At 38.1% G+C, this 20,075-nt stretch overlaps 1 protein-coding gene across 6 annotated transcripts in view; it reads left to right on the top strand.

Moving 5' to 3' along the window:
• Positions 1-20,075, top strand: part of CRACD (capping protein inhibiting regulator of actin dynamics) — a 109,740-nt gene that overhangs the window by 37,643 nt on the left and 52,022 nt on the right. For 5 of the 6 annotated variants that reach the window (XM_072336804.1, XM_072336808.1, XM_072336805.1 and 2 more), the window contains exon 2: positions 13,916-14,056. The gene's annotated coding sequence lies outside the window, so the exon portion shown is untranslated. Of the gene's footprint in view, positions 1-13,915; positions 14,057-20,075 lie in introns of those variants that run through there. The other variant, XM_072336807.1, reaches the window with a different exon arrangement.

Below are 20,075 nucleotides of genomic sequence, written 5' to 3' on the forward strand. Positions count from 1 at the left end.
TCATGGATACCAAGCTGAGAAACTGTTTCTAATGATGATTCCTATTTTGTGATGTCAGCCCCAGACATTAGATATGGATGTTGGTATTATGGCAGTAGAGGCTGACCATTTCTGCACATATCCCATTCCATGTTGTTGCCGTGTGACAGGTGGCAGCAGAGAGGCAGTCTGACACAGTGGTGTCTGACATGGAAGGATGTATGGAGCAAAGGTGTAAAAATAGCATCCACTGGCATTCATCAGTGCTTGTGTTTGTGGAGACCAAGCTGTAGATGTGAGGTGGTGGGTGGTGCATTTCAGCATCAAGGCTGTCACAGCAGCTGTGAAACAGGGGGCCACCTCTGCTGGTACAGTTTTTTTTAGGAATGTAGCATGCAGGCTCTTGTTCATTGCTGGCAAAAATGCATAACTGCGTTATGTGATGACTCTGTTGGAAAATAGTCTTTTGTAGCTGACAATTTGCTCTATCAAACAGTGTTCTTGCACTTTCTGTAACTATTGTCTAGTTTCCACGGAAATGAATTGGAGGTGTTACTTTCACAGCAACCTACACATGTTTTTCCCAGAGGTGCCAGCAGCATGGCTGTGTGGATCAGCTACACCTGGTGGTGGTATCCTTAGAACTGGCTGTGTCCAGCACCAGGCAGCCCCAACCTCTCCTCACAGGCAGCCCTTGGCTAACATCTGGGACCCATTGGGAGAAACTGCTCCTCCAGAGCAGTTCACTGCTCCAAAGCAGTGTTTGCTTTTCTCCTTTGTGCACGTGTTTCTGCAAATGACACTTAGAGCACAAATGCCCACAGAAATATCACAGCAGTCTTTGTTCCCATCTTCCCATTGTGCGTTACTTTCATCTCCCCATGGGGCATGATGTGGGAATCTGCTTTCTTTCACGTTTCTGGCTGTTTCTTGCTTTAGGCATCTTCTTAATGAGAGTAAGTGGGTGCATTTAAGTATTTCTGTGACTGATAGTTGACATAGTTATTTTCTGCTACCTTGCTGCTGAAGATGCCCTTTTAAGGTTGTTTCAGAAAATAATGAAAAAAATAGCACTGCTCTGTAGGATTACCAGACGTTGTTATTTGGCAGCAGGGCCAAACGTGCTGGATGCATCTCCAGCTTACAGAAGGACTCAGTGCTTGTCCAGGAGAACACAGAAATCATGTAACTGGTGCAATTATATACTGGAAACTAAAAATAGCACAGGAGAAGTTTATCATCTGTACTTCTATGGGTGCAGAGATAGGAAACACAAAGGTCTCCAGGTGAGTGAAAATATCTCCTGGAATGAAATCTTACTCAGTATTTCAAAATATAAAAGCAAAGAAAGGCATGTACTGCAATGCTGTACGCACATAAGTCATTCTTCCTCTCTCCATGTATTTTCTGGTTTTGGAGATGGCGGTAGGTGATGCATGGTACAGCCAGGCCTACCTGAAAAGGACATCTGAATTGCTTAAAAAGTCACTCACTTCAGGCAACGTGCAGCGTTTGCCACAACTTTCATACAAAGGAATGTTTCTGAAAGTTTATCATTACAAAAACCATCCAATCATAATTCATTAAATATTGTAACTTACAGTATATTGATAAATTTGTATTAAACAATAGTTCATTTTATAATGAGTTGTTTTTGTTTTGTTTCTTAAAGGGCTTCAGTATCTAATATGTCTCTCCCTTTTGGCAAGGAACAGCTTCTGCAAAATACGCATTTTCTAATTTGAAAAATAAACACAGTAAAGATATTCCTCTTCTGCTTCAGTTTATTGGAAGACAGAGCTGTTAAAGTAAACAGAAAATCTGATGTTGGATAACAAGAAGCACACATTAATCTTTCCCAGGAGATGGAGCTGCAGCCAATCACAGTTATCAAAGGATGGGTTTTTGAATAATGACATAAAATTCAGTGTGTTTCCTGGAGGTGAAAAACAGCCTAGCAGGAAGGCCTTACAGCTTAAAAAAACAACCCACCAAAACAAAAGAGTAAAGGTTTATAATTATATTTTGTTTATTTGGCAAATCCATGCATTCCAAGTTGGCATTTTTGCAAACATGACTGAGATATCTCGCCTGCTTAGATGGAGGGGATAAAAGATGGGATTGCTAAAAGAGCTGTTATTTCTTTTTTTTTATTATTTCTTTTTCCTCATCTGGTATTTAAATAGATACCATTTTAAACTTGTATAAAGGATATCTTGCCCTGTTCGTGATTCATTTAATTCTACTGGCTAATGCTGAGGATTTTGTATTTATTTTCAGCATAGATCAAGTTGGGAGAGACAGGTAAAATTCTTTGAATATTGAAGCTTTTGTTAATGTATTATAAAAACCTGGAGACTGACTGTGTGAGTATGCCTGAGTGGGTGTATATGTATCTATTTATAAGCATGTATCTGCTTTACCTTCCCCGTTACTTAACAGCGCTGCTGGAAGGCTTTAGAACTTGGCCACTGCTAAGAGGCAGTTCTGCCTGTCAGATGGACAGATATTAATGTGCTTGTTGGAGAAGTTATAGATTTTGTTCCTGGAAGCATTGTGGAATTGAAAGAAAAATTATTCTGTGGTGCACTGTGTGAGTCGTTTCAAGAGAAGGGTAAACTAGAGAGTCATGATACACGCCAATAAGAAAAATACAATTACTACTCTCAAGTCCTTGTCAGTGACTTTTTTACTTTGTTTGAGGCTTTTGCTTTTATTATATGAGGTCTGCTCCAAAAGTAACGCCTCCTGCTTTGTTATCTTGGCCCACAAAGTCAGAATTTGCTGGTAAGGTGGTAGAGGATGAACCCTCCCACCAGTATTCCATTAAATTTTGTTGATGTGTGACAGATAACACCAGAGGAACAGAAGTGAATGAAACAAAGGTACGTCATTAAATTCTTCTATGTGGGAAAAAAAAGAAAGGCATTCATTGACACTTGCAGAACATTTATGGAGAGCAGACAGTGCATGTGAGCTCAGTGACGCAGTGGGTGGTGCATTTCAGCAGTGGTGACAGTGACTGTAGGTCATCTCTGCTAGTGTAGATTTTTTACAGGCGTGGCACACTTAGTTTTTGCTCCTCGCTGGTGTAATGTATAACTCATCGTGTTGAATATGGTGAAAAGCAGGCGTTTGTGGTTGAGAATTTGCTTTATCAAATATTGTTATTGTTCTCTTTGTATCTATTGTATTTTCCATGGAAATACATAAGAAGTGTGACTTCCAGAGTTCTGTGCAGGATAACTTGAATAAATAGAGGAAACTATTGTATTTTTCAATTTTCTACCTTCTGTCTTATATGAAGTGAGAAGATTTTGAAGGTTAAATGCTTCAGGGATAGAACTATTGATTATCACTAAGTGGTATTAATCCTGTCTGGGTAACAGCTTTTTGCATACAGATTTCTTTCAGGGAGAGGGAGGGAGAGTTACAAGTCTCTGCAACCCCTATTTCTTAATTTCAAGTTCACAGTTTTACAACAGGGGAAAAATACAAACCCTTCTGAACCATTTGCTACGATCTAAGCAATGATATATCAAATTAGAGAGGGTAGATGAGAATTACAAGGTGACAATCAAATAAAAGCATCCATTAGGATGAAGGTAGTGGGCTGCCTGTAACCTTCAGCCATGATTTAAGGGTAGAATTATCTCATTAAAACAGGCTGAAAAACTGTCTGAAGCTAGTTGGAGCAATACTATGTTTAATTTGCTTGTATAGCTAGTTAGAAAACAAATTCTTAAATGCAAACCAAAAGAGGCAGCATAGCCTGATTGTTAGCTAAAATGATTTCCAAGAGCTGGCATGACACTCAGCTGTGAGTTTCCTTGCTGTGTACAGCTGTTAGGAGGAGGGGACTGTCACTGTAGTGCTCCTCTGTCACTGCTCTCTCTACAGAGAGAAGAAAACCCAACCTAGCATGGCATTCACAGAGCCTCTGACCTCACAGAATTGCCCAGAGAAGGACTGACTTATTACAGTCACTTTACCAGAGATATTTCTTCTGCTTTTCCAGATTAAGAAATGCTTTATGTGTTTAACATAAATTCTTGCATTTGTTTCTGTACAGTGGAAATAATACAAGTATGGTATTGTACAGTTGAAATAATACAAGTATAATGTACAGTTGGAATAGTACAAATATAGTCAGAAATAAATAGCCGGAGGGTAACTAAGGAAAAGGACTCACCAACTCTGAGGCCTTCAAGACAGGTGCTTGACAATGTCAAGGCTCACCACAAGAACTCCACAAAGGAGCAATCTCCAGAAATCAATCATTTTCCTTACAGTTTCCCTCTGTTGTAGAGCTTGTGCGATGAACAACCTCACTGGTCTTGCAGAGTCACCGTCCTGTCCTCACAATCCTTTCCCCATTTAAACTCCACTTAAAGAACTGCTGTCTTCATGACACCATTAAGTAACTTGTAATTGTCAGGACAATTTAGAGTAACTGAATTTTTTCTATCAATGACTGAAAACGTCTCTGTCAAGCACAGCAACCTTGAATTCACTGGGCCTGCTGTCTGGGTACTTAGAATCTACATTCACACCTCATGAAAGTAATTCTCATGGCTTGGCAGTGCTGAGGGAATTGGATAGTTGCTTGAGAAGTGTTTGATGGAACGTTTGGTCCCCTGCTTCCCTAGGACCATGAGGGAAGCCACAAATCGCAGTCTGCATTAACAGCTTCGCATCATTTAGCATCTTTCACATCACCACTACTTTTGTGTTGTTGACTGTAGCAAAATGTATTTTCACTCCTGTGAAGTGCTCTGTTTCTGGCAAGCCTTTGATGAAATGTAGAGATGAGGCAGGGATCTCCCTCTTAATTATTGAATCATTCACTGGTTTGTCCTCAGAAATCTTTGCTTTTTGCCACTGATGACTTGTGGTGGTTGAGATAAAAACACAAAGCCTGTCAAAAGGAATCTGCTTCAGCATCATGAGGATGGATGCTCTTGTGTTCGCTGCCTGCTGGTGCATGGCATTGCCAACTAGAAGACTTTCTACTTCTGGAGTGTTGTATTTGTGCTTCTCTAGTCACCCAAGGGTGAGGTCACTCAGTTCATTAATGATTTATAGTTATATAGTGCATTCTTCAGAGGGCTTACAAGGCTACTGGCAGATCTATTTCTGCACCAGGAACTAGCTGAAACAGGTTGTTAGTGATTTCTCTATAGATTCAGGAGGTCGTTACAAGAAACTTCTCTCTTCCTGCTCTATGTTCCTCAGGAAGAAGTTTCTCAGTCTTTCCTGTGCCCATTTTTTTTCTTCCACTTTTAAGTTCTGTTGACTGTTTTACAAATAAGTAGCAAGTATTTTACACTTGTGGAGCAGGATCCTACTCCACAGGCAATTTTATAGCTTCATCTAAGTCAGCCTGTAGTGCAGAATTCAATTTAGATAAAATAAAGTTGATGGAATCCGGTCATGTAGTATTGGAAGTAATATTTTTTTCTAATTGTTTGGAAACTGTGTGGGTATAAACTCAGGAATTATTTTTTAAGCCAACAGTGTTTTTATCTGCATTTAAATGGGTAGAAAAGAACAGAAGAAATATTACCTTCAAAATCCATTAAAAAAAAATAATCCTGCAGCAATTGATGACCTGCCTTATTTTAAAGAGGTGCAAGAGAAGCTATAATGTGTTTTCTTTCGGACATTCGAATTCTAATCTGCACAGTGTAGAGAATTAAAGATATCAGCCTTGGCAAGGAAATGAAGAAATAGTAACATTTTACACTTTTCACTCCTGGAGCATGTTAAAACATTTCTAGTTGAAGATGTTTGTGGTCCTTGGGAAAGAGCATGTTGTGCTGTTTTAAAAGAAAAAAACACATGTACATAGAAGCTGTGTAGAATAGAGGCTTCAGCTGCTCAGGGATAGGTTGAATTCTCCTTAAATTATTTAATTTATTTCTTAAATTCTGCCAGTGTAGTATATCTGAACTCTTCAATGAAGCATACTTTGATTCACACTTAAGTAACCTCCCCTGGTTGAGGTTAGCCAAGTGTGAAGAGCTCTGCTGGGCTGTTAGTCTCCTAGAGGAGTTCTCTCTAACATTTGTAACACGCTATATAGCAGGTAAAAGCATGGTTTTATTTTGGTTTAGCTACTCTTAAACATCACTTAAGGTAAAACTGCAGCATGCTCTGCTTATACTAACATCAATGCTGTACATCAGTGCTTTGCAGAAAGGTACGCATTTGTTAATGTACTTGATCCTTACTGCAGTGCCATCGAGCTCCACTACACCTAGCTAAGCTTTCCCTTCATGCCTCATCAGCAGTCAGGTTGTGCAGGCCAAACAGTCTCATTTACCCATCTGCATGTCCCCATGTCTTTAGATGCAGCGGTGCTGCTTTCTTGTGCAAATGGAATTAACCTTCACTGCCCCTCACTGTGCTGCAGTGAATTGAGTGAGCGCAGAGGTGAGCAGGGGGTTGTTAGCCTTTCAAAATCTATGTTTTTCATATTAAGGCCTGTCAGGGTTTTCTGAGAAGGCTGTTCCTGCTTGTGCTTGGGAGATCAAACTACCTTCTTACTCTGCCTGTTGCAAGCATTTGAATTTTATGTATATGACCTTTACTGGGGACATAACTTGTTAATGGTATCAGTCTGACCCAGTATAATGTCAGTGGCAATGGTTCTGCAAGTCCAATAGTTTTGTTGCATTCGCTCATGTTGTTTATTGGCTTGTTATAAAAGAGGGTTGTATTCGAGAAAAAACAACAACAACAACAAAAAACAAAAACAAAAAACAACAACAAAAAAAACAGGAATTTTTTCCTGGTTTTATTTTCTAAGCATGTATTTTACCTTCTGGCTTTGTTTTCTTCTATTTTCACAAAATCACGGTGTGGCTAAGGTTGATAGGGACCTCTGGGTTCATCTCGTCACCTCTCTGTTCAAGCAGGGGCACTCAGAGCAGGTGCCCAGGCCCATGTCCAGGTGTCTTTTGGAGATCTCCAAGGAGGAGACTCCACAACATGTGGGCAGCCTGTACCAATGCTTGGTCACCATCACAGTCTAAAAGCATTTCCTGATATTTGTAGGGAGCCTCCTGTGTTCTAGTTTGTGCCCACTGTGTCTTGTCCTCTCACTGGGCACCACTGAAAAGAGCCTGGCTCCATCTTAATATTCTTTTTTTCTACATTATCATGTGTCCTTGTAGGTATTACTGAGCCATACTGACTTGTGGAACATGACTGAATGTCAGCTCAGATCTTCCGTGTGTTTTGTTTTCTTTCTTTTTTTCCTTCTTAGTTTTCTTATGTGGGCTTGCACCTCAGAAGAGGGTTTCTTGCAAGGCAAAGTAAGGAGATCTGGGATCCACCCTCTGACCAATACCACTATTGAAAACTAACAGTTGAGCATTTTTGCTGCTTATGTTTTTTTCCCAATCTCCTACCAGTTACATGAATTAAATTATATCTCATGAGCTCTTATCATTTCAGGACATAATACATACCAGTGATAACAGATGTGCTTAGTTGCCAAAGCATTTCTTATCCCAGGATTCATGTGCTCTTTGCTGGGAAATGATTTATTAATGCGACTTTTACATTTTCTGCTATTTGTAGTGCATTTAAATGCTAGTTCTGAACCTTTAGGTTTTTGCTGTTCTTTCAAGAAACTGCATAAAAAGGTAATTTTGGCTGAGAAGGGAGAGCACAAGTTGTCCAGCTGGTTTGGTTGTTATTTCCTGCATGTGTAGCAAAGGCATGATTTGCCATCTATGTTTGGGTGGAAAGGAGAGGTACACCCATTAGTGTGATGGTAGCTCCTTTTGAAATAAAGCTCACTTTGATGATTTTCAAAGGCATGTTGTTTAAAAACCTAGATATCTTGCAGAAAACTAGGAAAGGGCAGGTCAGATCGTATCCGTTGGCATATTATTTTTCTCTAAATGCATCCTGGTAATTGGAGTAAGGAGATGGCTTGCACTCAAATAGTTCAAACACCAGATTCAGGGAAGGAAACAACATTAGATAAACTGAACCTGCTATTTCAGTCCTCGTGGGGAAAATGCCTGCTGCTGGATGAGCACAGTATTTCTGTAGCTCTTTCTATGTATTTGCAGATGCATCCATGGATTTCTGGGGCTTCTGCTCTTTCAGGAGTTGTCCTGAGAGAGGCTAGAGTATCAAACTCAAGTTTGGGTTGGTGATAAAAATGGAAATAGGATTTCAAGAGATCACTTATTCTTTTAGCTATTAGCATTTGTAGATGCTAAGAGATGCATTGTCAGAGACAGGAATATAAAGCAATGAAATAGTGTGATGTGCAACATGGAGACATCTCAGTTTCAAAAGTGGAGAAATGAATGTATTGGTGGCCACCAAGGAAATGCGTGATGTTTTTCGGTTTTATTTTTGGTTTACCAACTAAATTTAGATATCAAAATTTATTACGTGTTATTAGTAAAGCTTTTATCTTATTATCTTCTTTCCTAAATCTGACTAAGCCAGAATTGCTTTTCTGAATTCTGCTGCTTTTCATAGCTAACTATTCATGGCAAGATTTTATCGTGTAAGTAGTCTGAAAAAATAGATTGATTTTCTATATTTTTATAGGTGTGTAAAATAATTAATTTGTGTGTGATAGTTGTTTTATTAAAATTCATTTGAGAACCACAAATTTTAAGTGGGCTAACACTGTTTCTAGTGTAGAATGATCTCCCTGGATCTACAGAGAACACGTACTTCTTAGAGGGATCATCTTCCTTGTGATAAGAAATACAGAGTCACAGTTTTCAGTATTTAAACTGAAAGATATCTCTGTGTAATGCTGCTTTTTTTTCTTTTTGTTTTTTGTTATTTTTTTGTTTTATAAGGAGTTGTTAATATTGGCTTTCTCTGTTTGATGAAAAACATATATTTTTTATTCTTCTTTAAATTAGAAGCTTTGTTTGTGTTGGAAAGAAATTATTGAGTAATGATGGTTATATTTATCTATGTGATACAGTTATTTTCCTCTTGGAATAAATAGCTTTACTTAGCTACCCTGAGAAGCAGAAATATACTCTTAGTAAAACAGAATTTGTCAGTACGAATGGGTATTTATAGACAGGGGTGGAAGGTAGAGGAGAGTCTTTTGCTGATATGAATATTTGATGGCTTGACATGCTAGCTTGCCTACTAGCCTTGTGCTGCATGGCAAAATAACAGCTCTCTGGACTATGAACAACTGCTGTCTGAGAAACTGTAAATAGACCGGTCCACCAATTTACCACTTGTAAATCTAGTACTACGGTACCTGTTCTCAGGGAACTGCTTTATAAAGGCCTTTTTCTGTTCTGTAGTTTTGTACTATTATTATTTCTTGAGGTAAAGTGTAGATTGTAAAATGCAGAATATAATGTTCTCTGACCTCCAGCAACAGCTTGAGAAACGGAGGTAAATTTTTCTCTCCTGATTTCCGTTCTAGTTAGTTTTCATGGATGCTGTAGCCTGACCTCAGTGCTTTTGGATGCTACTTATTACTGTGGGATACAGTGATTTTTCTTAACTTTATGCAGAGTATGCATCTACTTAACTTTCTACACTAGAAATATGTATTTCTAACATTGTACAGTAAAGCATTACTACTGCTTTAGAAAGATGTGAGTAGAATAGTTTCCTGAAATAATCTTTCAAGAGACAAGTCTTCCCTTCCAGACTGCCTGCTGGAATTTTCTTTTCATCAAAATGCTTCCCTATACCCCTATATCCATTTCTTCCCCTGAGAGAAGAAAAGAATGCTATTAATTATGAAGAGACTTTTTTATCTGCTGGAATGCTTCAAGAGCTTGCTAGTAAACACCAGCTTTCTCCTTTCCTCGAACCTTGAGCAGTTGAAGTCTATATTATACCTGGGAGTTCAGAGTACTCCAGATTCTGATTTTCAAGAACAATGAGCTAGCTCAAGACTGGTCCATTGCTCACATCCCTCAAAACCTTAACCAACTGAATGAAAGCTGACTCCATACTATGCCAGCCATTTATAGATTTACTGCTCCTCTTGGGATGCATACAAAGTAGTATGAACCCACAGCCTCTTGCTTACTGCAGGTGCATTGATCTCCTGGGGCCTGCTGTGCCACAACCATCAGCATAAATAAGTCAACTGTAGGAAGGTAAGGGAAACATGAGATTAGCAGCCAGCTCCACTGAAAGCCAATCTTTTCCAGCAGCTACAGAATAGGGGTGCTGGAGAATGCTCTCTGGAGATGGATTTTGGTTGCATGCAGGATTTGCAGATAAAAACTAGCAGAGGTCTTTGGACTGACAGTTAATTACTGGTAGGAAGGAGGTATTTTCTGATGAAAAATGAGTGGATTTCTGCCTGATTGGCCTGATATGCTTTTGCAGGTCATAAACTTTCCATGCTCAAACTGTTGCATGTCCTCTACTGCATTTTGTGTCCATAAACAAGAGAGCAGTTCTGATTCACTGTGTGGAACTCAGATTTGAAGCTGATGTGCGTATATGAGATTTTTAAATCTGGAGTTCATGGTTATTCAAAACTATAAGCATACTGAGACTTTCACAGTTTGTCACAGCATATGAGTACTTTTTTATTTTAATTGGGACTGATGAGATCAGGATGTTTTCATGATTTTTATTTTTTTTTTTAATGTTCCATTCACACCTTGGATACATCTTGAATGTATTCAAGTAGTGTAGAGTCAGTCAACTGAGCACTAATGTGTCATTTCTCAGCCTGAGCTGACCTTGCCTCCACCTCCATGTGTGTTTTCTTTAGGATCATCACTGATTTCCAGTATTCATGTCCTGGAATCCTGAGAGCATCCACTAGCACTCAGCCTTATGAACTTCCACATCAGCTGAATACTGAGACTGAGTCCCACAGTCTGATGCTCACAAGCTGACAGCAAATTCTGCTGTTTGAATTGCTGCAGCCCTGTCTCATGAATTAGAGCATCATTCTTATGGCCTTGTGGCTAAGACCACCAATGGTATTCTGGGGTGCATTAAAAAGAGTGTGGCCAGCAGGTCGAGGGAGGTGATCCTCCCTTTCTACTCTGTCTTGCTGAGGCCACATTTAGACTACTGTGTTCAGTTCTGGGCTCCCCAGTTCAAAAAAGACAGCTATCTCCTAGAAGGTGTCCAGTGGAGGGCCACAAAGATGATAAAGGGTCTGGAGCATCTCCTGTATGAGGAAAGACTAAGTAACCTGGGCCTGTTCAGCCTAGGGAAAAGAAAATTGAGAGCGGATTTGATAAAAGTTTATGAATATCTTAAGGGAGGTGGGAGGCAAATGGATGAGGCTGCTCTTGGTGGTGTGTAGCAATACAACAAGGAGTATTGGCCTCCAACTTGAACACAGGAAGTTCTGTGACAGACACGTGACAAAGCTGCTTTGTGGTAAGGGTGATGGAGAACTAGAACAGGTGGCCCAGAGAGGTTGTGGGATTTCTTTCTCTGGAGATATTCAAGATCCATCTGGACACCTACTTGAATGACCTGTTGTAGGGTACCTGCTTTAGCGGGGGAGCTAAACTCAAGCATCTCTTGAGGTCAGTTATGACCCCTGCAATTCTATGATTTAATGATTTTCTTATAACAGTGTTCCTACAAGATACTCTTTATTTCCAGCTGCCTGAGGATATAAGTGATTGTGTGAATGAGTACAAGAAATACTATTTTATGCAGTATGAGAATAGGATAGATGCTATAAAATGTCTGGTACTCAGTTATTTTTAGTTGTATGTAAGTGGAAGCTAACAGTCATAGAATGGTTTGGGTTGGAAAGGGACCTCAAGGATCATCAAGTTCCAGTCCCCTTGCCACAGGCATAATTGTCAGCTGCTAGATCAAGCGCAAGATCAGATTGCCCAGGGCCCCATCCAAACTGACCTTAAACACCTCCAGGGACCAGGCATCCATAACCTCTCTGGGCAGCCTGTTTTGAGTTCAACACTAACTAAAAAAAGAATTCCCCCTTTTCTTATCACTATCTATCCCTGCAAAAAAGTTGATTTCCCTCTTGTTCATAAACTCTCTTAAATACTGGAAGGCTGCAATGAGGTCTTCCCACAGCCTTCTCTTTTCCAGGCTGAACAAGCCTGGTTCCTTCAGCCTATATTCACAGGGGAGGTGCTGCAGCCCTTGGATCATCTTTGTGGCCCTCTTCTGGACCTTCTCCAAAAAAAAGCTCCACATCTTTCCTGTGCTGGGGGCCCCAGACTTGGACACAATATTCCAGCTGGGGCCTCACGAAAGCAGAACAGAGGGGGACAATCACCTCCCTCTCCCTGCTGGCCACTGCTCTTTTGTTGTAACTCAAGATACTACTGAGCTTCCTAGCAGCAGGCAGGTTAAGTTTTCCTTTGACCAGTACTCCTAAGGCCTCTTCAGCAGAGCTACTCTCAAGGAGTCCTTCTCCCACTTTTCATATGTACCTGGGATTACGTTGACCCACTTACAGAACTTTGCACTTTCCTTTGTTGAACCTCATTAGGTTCAGAAGGGCCCACTTTTTGAGTTTATCAAGGTGCCTCTGGATGGCATTCCTTCCTTCACTCTGTCAGCTGTGCCACTCAGCTTGGTGTCATCAGCATCCTCAATGAGGGTGCACTCAATCCCATCATGTATGTTGTTGATAAAGATGCTAAGGAGTACATCTATGTCATTTATAAAGATGCTAAGGAGTACTGGTCCCAGGATGGACTCCTGAGGGACATCACTCATTATCTGCTTCCATCTGGACACATAGCCATTGACAACAACACTCTGACTGCGACTTTTCAACCAATTCCTTATTGACTGAATAGTCCACCCTTCAAATCCATCTCTCTCCAATTTAGAGATAAGGATATGGCGGAGGATCTCATCAAGGGCCTTGCAGAAGTCCAGGTACATGACATCAGTTGCCTTCTGTTTGTTTACCAGTGCTGTCACCAGATTGTTTAGGCACAACCTCCCTTTGGTGAAGCCATGCTGGCAGTGTCAGATCACTCACTTGTCCTTTATGTGCCTTAACATGTATTCCAGAAGGATCTGTTCCATGATCTCAGGCACAGAGGTGAGGCCCACCAGCCTGTAGTTCCCTGGGTTCTCCTTCCTCTCCTTCTTGTAGATGGGAGTGAAGTTTCCATTTTCCAGTCCCTGGGGACTTCATCTGACAGCAACAACATCCTAATAAAAGTCAAAAACTTCTAAAAAAAACTTGAACAGCATGGTTTTGTTTAACATTACAAAGTTAGTTTCAAACTTTTTCAATGCAAAACTAAAAGCCTAGTGAAAACAAAATAAAAATTTGTTAAAATACTAGTTCAGCTTTGTGCAATTTTATGACTTCTATTCATCTGTTTAAAATTTTCTTCTTTCACAATTTATTTGAATTGATTACTACAGTTTGATTATTTTGTAGTAAGAAAGTTTTTTTGTTTAAAAAAGTATTCCATACTTTTTTGCTGGAAGAGTACTTAAAACTCATTTGACTTACTGTAGTTGGAGGAAAATCAGAGTTATGATAAGTTCTCATTTTAATTTTTGGAAGTTGTTAGTTCCTCAAAAGGAATAACTGGAGTCAAATACCACATTTTTGTTTCAGCCAGAACTACAGTAAAAGCATTGCTATATTTTTCATGAAAAATAATTAGGTTAGAATTGCAGTTTATGGCTGTCTGGGAGGAAACTTAAGAGTTGCCATTTCAGTAGCTAGAAAGGTTAAACAGAGAATATTTTGTATGAAACTCTCAGAGGGAAATCTGAAGCTAATGAAAATTTCTCTCATTGCAATATCTTTCTTTCTCTGGTTTGGTTGTTTTTTGTTTTGTTTTTAACTACAAACATCTCAGATCATTTACAAAAGATAGAAGAGGCAGGAATTGCTCAGCTTATAAGACTCTCACAAAGAGAGAAAGCAAAAAAGTTTGATTTTAAAAAGGTGAATTAACATTCTTTCTTTTCCCCTTTTACCTAGACAGTGTGAGAGAAGAATGTTAACCACATGTCCTTAGCAGCGTATTCTGCTTTCTGATCACTTTCGTTAAAGAAAAATCCCCTTCTGAGAGAGGAAGGAAGACTGTGAAAACACAGAACATCACACCCCATCTTAAAAAAGGTAAGGGAACATTTTTCTGCTGATCCTTTAGAGCTGTTTTTTTTTTTTTTGTTTTTTGTTTTTTTCCCCAGCAGATTTTGTGCCTATCGCTGTAAGCAAGCATTCAATTAACATGAAGCTGAAGTGAAAATGCAGATAATAATATAATAGTGAAGCTTGTATTTTAACCTGCATGCTCTAACATACACAACAGAAAAAGTACATCATCATATTAAAGAAAGAATGTAATGAATGTGTTACTGTACTCCAAACCTTCTTTGTATACTTTTTGTGCATTTTTTTAGGGGAAAACAAACAAACACCCACTGCACACAACAGCAAACATTTAATTTCAACCACAGAAGTCATGCAAAGATTTGCATAGTCTCCAGTCTACTAAGCAACTCTCATTTTGCCAAGACAGATGTTTTGGGAAATACAGCATGTTTGCAGAATGCTACCAGTAGGAATTAGGAATTGCCAGAACATATCTGCACTTTTTTCCTTTCTGCCTGGTTTCTGATTGGTTATTTGTGATATATTTGCAACTCTGCTTCTTTAGATGCTTCAGTTCTAATGAGTACTGGAAAAAGCTGAAAACATACTGAATTCTGCATGTTTCCTCTGACAAGGGAAGGTTTTGTCCATTTAGATTATTTTATTGCCATTATTATTATTTTATTTTTGTTTGTTTTATTATTTTATTTTATTTTTTTGGCCTTGGAAGAATTTTGGATTTGTGAATGATAGTAAATGACTTCTTCCTAGAGCATTCACTTTGGAATGTGACTTCATCTGTGAAGTCAATGTGAAGGTAAGGCAGTACAAAAGCTATTGTGAACTTTCTTTAGCTGTAGAGCCAGCTGTGGTCAAAATTTGGTTGCAGGGCTCTGTCTAGCATTCATCATGTTCACACACTCTGTGTTTCTGTAAAACTGGGTTCTGTGTTTATCTAATGTAGAGACACTGTATTTGTTTTTTTTTTACAAAAAACACTGGCCCTGTTGTTCACAGTTAATCATGTGACTTGGAGAACCTGTGCTAATTAATACTACCGTATAAATTGAAAAAGATTCTTGTCCTGACTTACTTGTGAATGTTATGCTAAAATGTATGTTTGACTGGTGAGGCGTGTGGAAAGAGAATGAATGATAGGCAGAATTCATTGACAACTTTCCTTAAATGGTCAGCTGTTTTCTGTTAATGTAACACAGGTAGGGTATTTTCTTATTTTTTCAAAACAGGAAGATGCAAAGTATGAGCTACCTTCTAGGTAGGTATCTTCTAGGTAGGTAGGTACCTTCTAGGTAGGTCCTAGGTTCTGAGCTACCTTCTGTTCCCTTCTAACAGACTTCATTTACGCATACAATCCAGCAGTTCTCAAAAAGCACATTTTTCTCTTTACTAAGCCTTGGTACAATACACATTGCTTAATACACAAGTATTTGAAGAGCAGTGTGAAAGTAGTCAGCTACAGTACCATCTTCAGATTGGCTAATATGAATTTGGTAAGAGGTACATCACTGTATAGTCTTTGCATGTATTTTTTATTCCAAGAGAAGTAAATCTAGTGCTTTTTATCCCCACAGTCTATCAAGATGTGGCTTTTTTTTTTTGTTCTCATCCTTCAAATAACTAGGAGAATAGAAAAACCTATGTTCTTTCCTACCCTATTAAATTTCCTGATTTCATTTGTATCATTCAAAGCCGTTGTCCCCCTTTATTCTGTTGTTTTCTGTATTCTGCATTCCTCATTCTTCTTCTTTACCCAATAAAGATTTCTTTCTTAGAGTAACTGGTGAATGCGTTTGCAATCAACTGTAGACTTTAAGTCGCTTCAGTGGAAGTACAAACTACAAGGATTTCATTAAATGAATCACTGTGCATTCATCAGCTGTGCAAATAATTTATTTCCTCATTTTAACAAAGAGGTCCCAAGAAGAAGACAGTTACTTCGGTGCAGTCAGAACTATGTTGCTGCATTTCTTCATGATTCATTTTCTGTATTTCTGGACTCACAACTGCAATGATTTTTGAGGGTAATTGGAACAAGATTCAATTTGAAAATCTGTGAAATGTGAATGAATTCATTGTCTTCTCAAATTTAATATCACAAGGCCAGACAGGAGGTGTTTCATTGTAAAGAGAATGATTATGAAATCTGCAGCTCAGCCTGAACTTGCTTTTGTGAAAAAGTCTCGTATCCCCATTACAGCCGAATAATCGTCTCGCACCAGAGGAAGCTTCTCATTTAATCCGTGGTGTGCTCACTCAGTACTTCTGTCCATGGCAGGTTTGGAACTCAGGTTACTGAGATGTAGATCTCAACTGGGTTGCTACATGTTTATGCCATGCAAAAAAAAAAAAAAAAAAAAAAAAAAAAAAAAAATATATATATATATATATATATATATATATATATATATTGAAAACTCAGCCTTGCTTACTGCAGCCATGTCTGCCCTCCACATGGCCCCTCTGCAGTGCGTGTCCTACTTAGGAAGAACCAACTGATCTGTCCCTTCCATGACTAAGAAAGAACCAAGAAAGTAACTTTGGAGTCGCATCAATCTGAAATAACATTTACAGTTCCATGAGAAGTATTTTTGGATAGGCAATGAACTGATTTGTTCATAGTATCATGCTGTCTGCAGAACTGTCTGGAACTTTGCAGCAGGACATGAAAACTTGAGTGATTAAATCAGTCTACTCATGGTGGTAGAACAATAAATAGAAGGCTTGCACAGTAAAATTCTAAAGATTTTGATGATCTGAGAATTATGCTGTAAATATAAAATAATTGTTTTATATTTCATTTGGGGAATGCGCTGGTTAACTGTTTCTGTGGCCAACATGGAGGGAGTTGGAGGCTGTCAGACTCTGTGTCTAGCTCTCTCCAAGAGCTGCAAGATATTTCCTGATTTGGTAACCTGTAATTTATATAAAAATTTTATAAATTACAGATTATTTCAGTAATAACTTCAGTGAGTAACTTTTCCATCTGCTGTGTTTCCCCAGGAAACTATTAAGTATGTAAAATTTTCTAGTTGCAAGAATTGTTTGTTTTAATTTTAATTTCCCTTGGATAAGATGAATAGTATATATATGCTAATCAGTGATCTAAATCAGTATTTGTGTCCAACTTTCAGATGTCTGTATGTTACTGAGTATTTGTGCTTAATATATAGCTTTGGGGAGAAAAATACAGTTTCAAAGACAGACATTTTTATGTGCATTGGAGTTCTAAAGTTCAGATTTGAATCATAAGAGTGTTCAGGAATTCCATTTTGTAGTTTATGACAAATAAAACATGACATAAGTACTGACTTGTCTTTGATGATGCAGTATTTGTAATGTCCTGCCTCAAACATCCATTTAGCTAAAATATCTTGGAAGCTCTAATTCAAGAAAAAAGATAATAGTGTGCTTGGTTTTAATATGATTTATTGTTTCCTTGAACTGGAAGTTCAGTGTAGCCTTGGACTTTAATGCCTGACTTGGACAGAGAGTTGTAAAACTCTTCAGAAAATTCTGAAATGGTAAGACATCAATGGATATATCAGAACTAATTAGGGTAAGGCTTGAATCATTATGGACTGTTGACAGTATGATCTGTGTTCATAGGTACAGACTATCTTTCTGTGAATTTAAATTTTTGCTCAGAATTCCCTATGGCCATCCAGCTTCCATCTGAGTGAATTTCCCAGTTGAGATGCAGCTCAGAGACTTGCATGATTTCTGTGGAGCTGTCCATGCATCCTTTGCTATTTTCACTTCGTTTCACTGCACTTCGTGTTCTTCCTAGAGATTTGCAATGTCCTGGACTGGCAGTAGGCAGAGGTGTCTTCAAGGCAAGTTCGTTCTTCAGCTCCACTGTCTTTAACCATTTAAGCAGTAAGGGCAGTTGAACTCTCCTAGTATGGCTGGTTAATGTTTTTTCATTGAAGGGTCCTGCTAAGATTGCTAATTTTTGTTGTTGTAATTGAGGATAAACCTATGTTATAGTTTTGAATCATATCTTTTATTTTTATTTTTTTTATATATATTTTTTTCCATATAGCATATGTTATTGTCTAAAGAAAGATATATTCCTCAAAAAGCAATGATTCTGGAGATGATGCAAAAGTAAGAAGTGTTCAGTCCATAGGCAAGTTTCACGAGAGAAGCTCTTCAGTATGTTTTTAAGCTGTTATTTTGGTTTGACTATATGTTTTTCAGAAGGACAATGCTGTAATTTTGAATGATTTTTTTCAGTTTTTGTTAGATCTGTACGATACAATCTGCTATTATAATATTCCTATATAACATAGGCAGTAAAAGTGCCCCTGATTGAGCCTGTAAATGTAGATGTAGTGCTTTACTCCTTGATGAAACTTAAAGTATAGAAAACACCCAGCTAGAGGGTGTAATTTGAAGAAAATAATTTTCTTTAAAAAGATTTCCTTTCAGTTCTACAGGATTTAGGTAGCTAATGCAGAGTTTTATACTATAATACTCTTCAACGCTATTGCACTTTAATTTAGTATTTGGGTACAGCACTGTTTTTATTTGTTGTGCTAAATAGAGATTCTGGATATACTGTTCAAAATATTTCTTATAATAGAAGTAATATTACATATTATACAAGCATATAACACTGTTAGCTGTTCCCATTAATGGTCAGAGGAAGAAATGCAGACAGGTGGAAAATGTATTCTGCACAATGTGGCTTTCTTATTACAGGACTGTGATTCAGTGGAGGTGCAGCTCCATTACTCCTGCTACAACTGTAATTTTCATTTATTGAAGATGTAATCATGTAACAACTCTGGTATCCTCACAATTTTACTGATGCTGCCTAATTCCAAATAAGCCTAAAATGTAAGGCATTTTATTGCAAGAACATTGATTTAAAAATAACAAAAGCTTAAACTCTTGCTTGATTTCATGAACATGCTGGTTGTGCAAATGTGTTGTGGTGTGCTTATTCTTTCAGTAACATTAAATAACAAAACAAAACAAAAAAAACCTATAAAATCATGGCTACAGCTGAAAGGGATACTGACCAGAATGTCCACCCTGCGATAATGGGTATTGATGATTCAGATACTGTAAAAATTATTTAGTGTTTTGGTTGAAAATCAAAGAGACAGAATGCATTTTCATTTTATTTACTGTGGAAACCAGTTTCTTCCTCATAAATTATCACAAATAATCTGTTTCTGTCTATGTCTGAAAGTCATAAAGCTGACCGGGCTGATCCTGCAAATTTTTCTTAATCCGTTTGACTCTCCCAATGTCTTTCTTAGACTATCTGTAGTATACTTGATTGCTTGACCTGTCATGTTCCAAGTACTTGTAAAGGAAAACTGAGTTACAAGTTTTTTGTAGCAGGATTTGAGTTAGTAAAATGTCCCTTGCTTTCCTTTCTTGAAAAGATTGTCACAGCAGAATAAAAGAGCCACACCTTATTAACTTCTAATTCATATTAAGTACATATGGGAAATTACATAGCCTTTGTGATATCTCTGCAGAGTTGTAAATGGAAGAAAATACAATTCAGTTGGTTGAGAGTATGAATTTGAATGAATGAAGGGATACTGACCATTCTTAGGGAAATTTTAATTTGAAAAAAATAAGATTAAAAATATCTACAAGGATTGAAATGCCTCTCAGTCTGCAAAGAAATCTGGTCCATGGTGAGCATTACTTACAAAAGCAGAAATTAACAGTGCTTTCTCTGGCTTTAAAGTGTTTGTAATCTGCGTCATCTAATTAATAGTTTGGTAAAGAGTGTTTCTACCAATAATGTCTATTGTATTAGTGCAAAAGAATAGCCCCAAGCTATTGACCTTTCTTATGAGTGGCTCTTTTGGCTGCAGCAGAGTGTATAAATAGTAGAATGATTTCTTTGGACAAAAGAAAAAGAAATCATCTTATTTGTATTAAAAGAGATGGCTGATAATTATGAAATGGAAGCAGGGGATTTTTAGATACCTGCAATAAATGACAATTACAGTTTGAAGAAGCCTGAAAGAAATGCAATGGCAAATGTTAAGAG

This window comes from Excalfactoria chinensis, chromosome 4, assembly GCF_039878825.1.
Source record: "Excalfactoria chinensis isolate bCotChi1 chromosome 4, bCotChi1.hap2, whole genome shotgun sequence".
Classification (NCBI taxonomy): Eukaryota; Metazoa; Chordata; class Aves; order Galliformes; family Phasianidae; genus Excalfactoria; species Excalfactoria chinensis.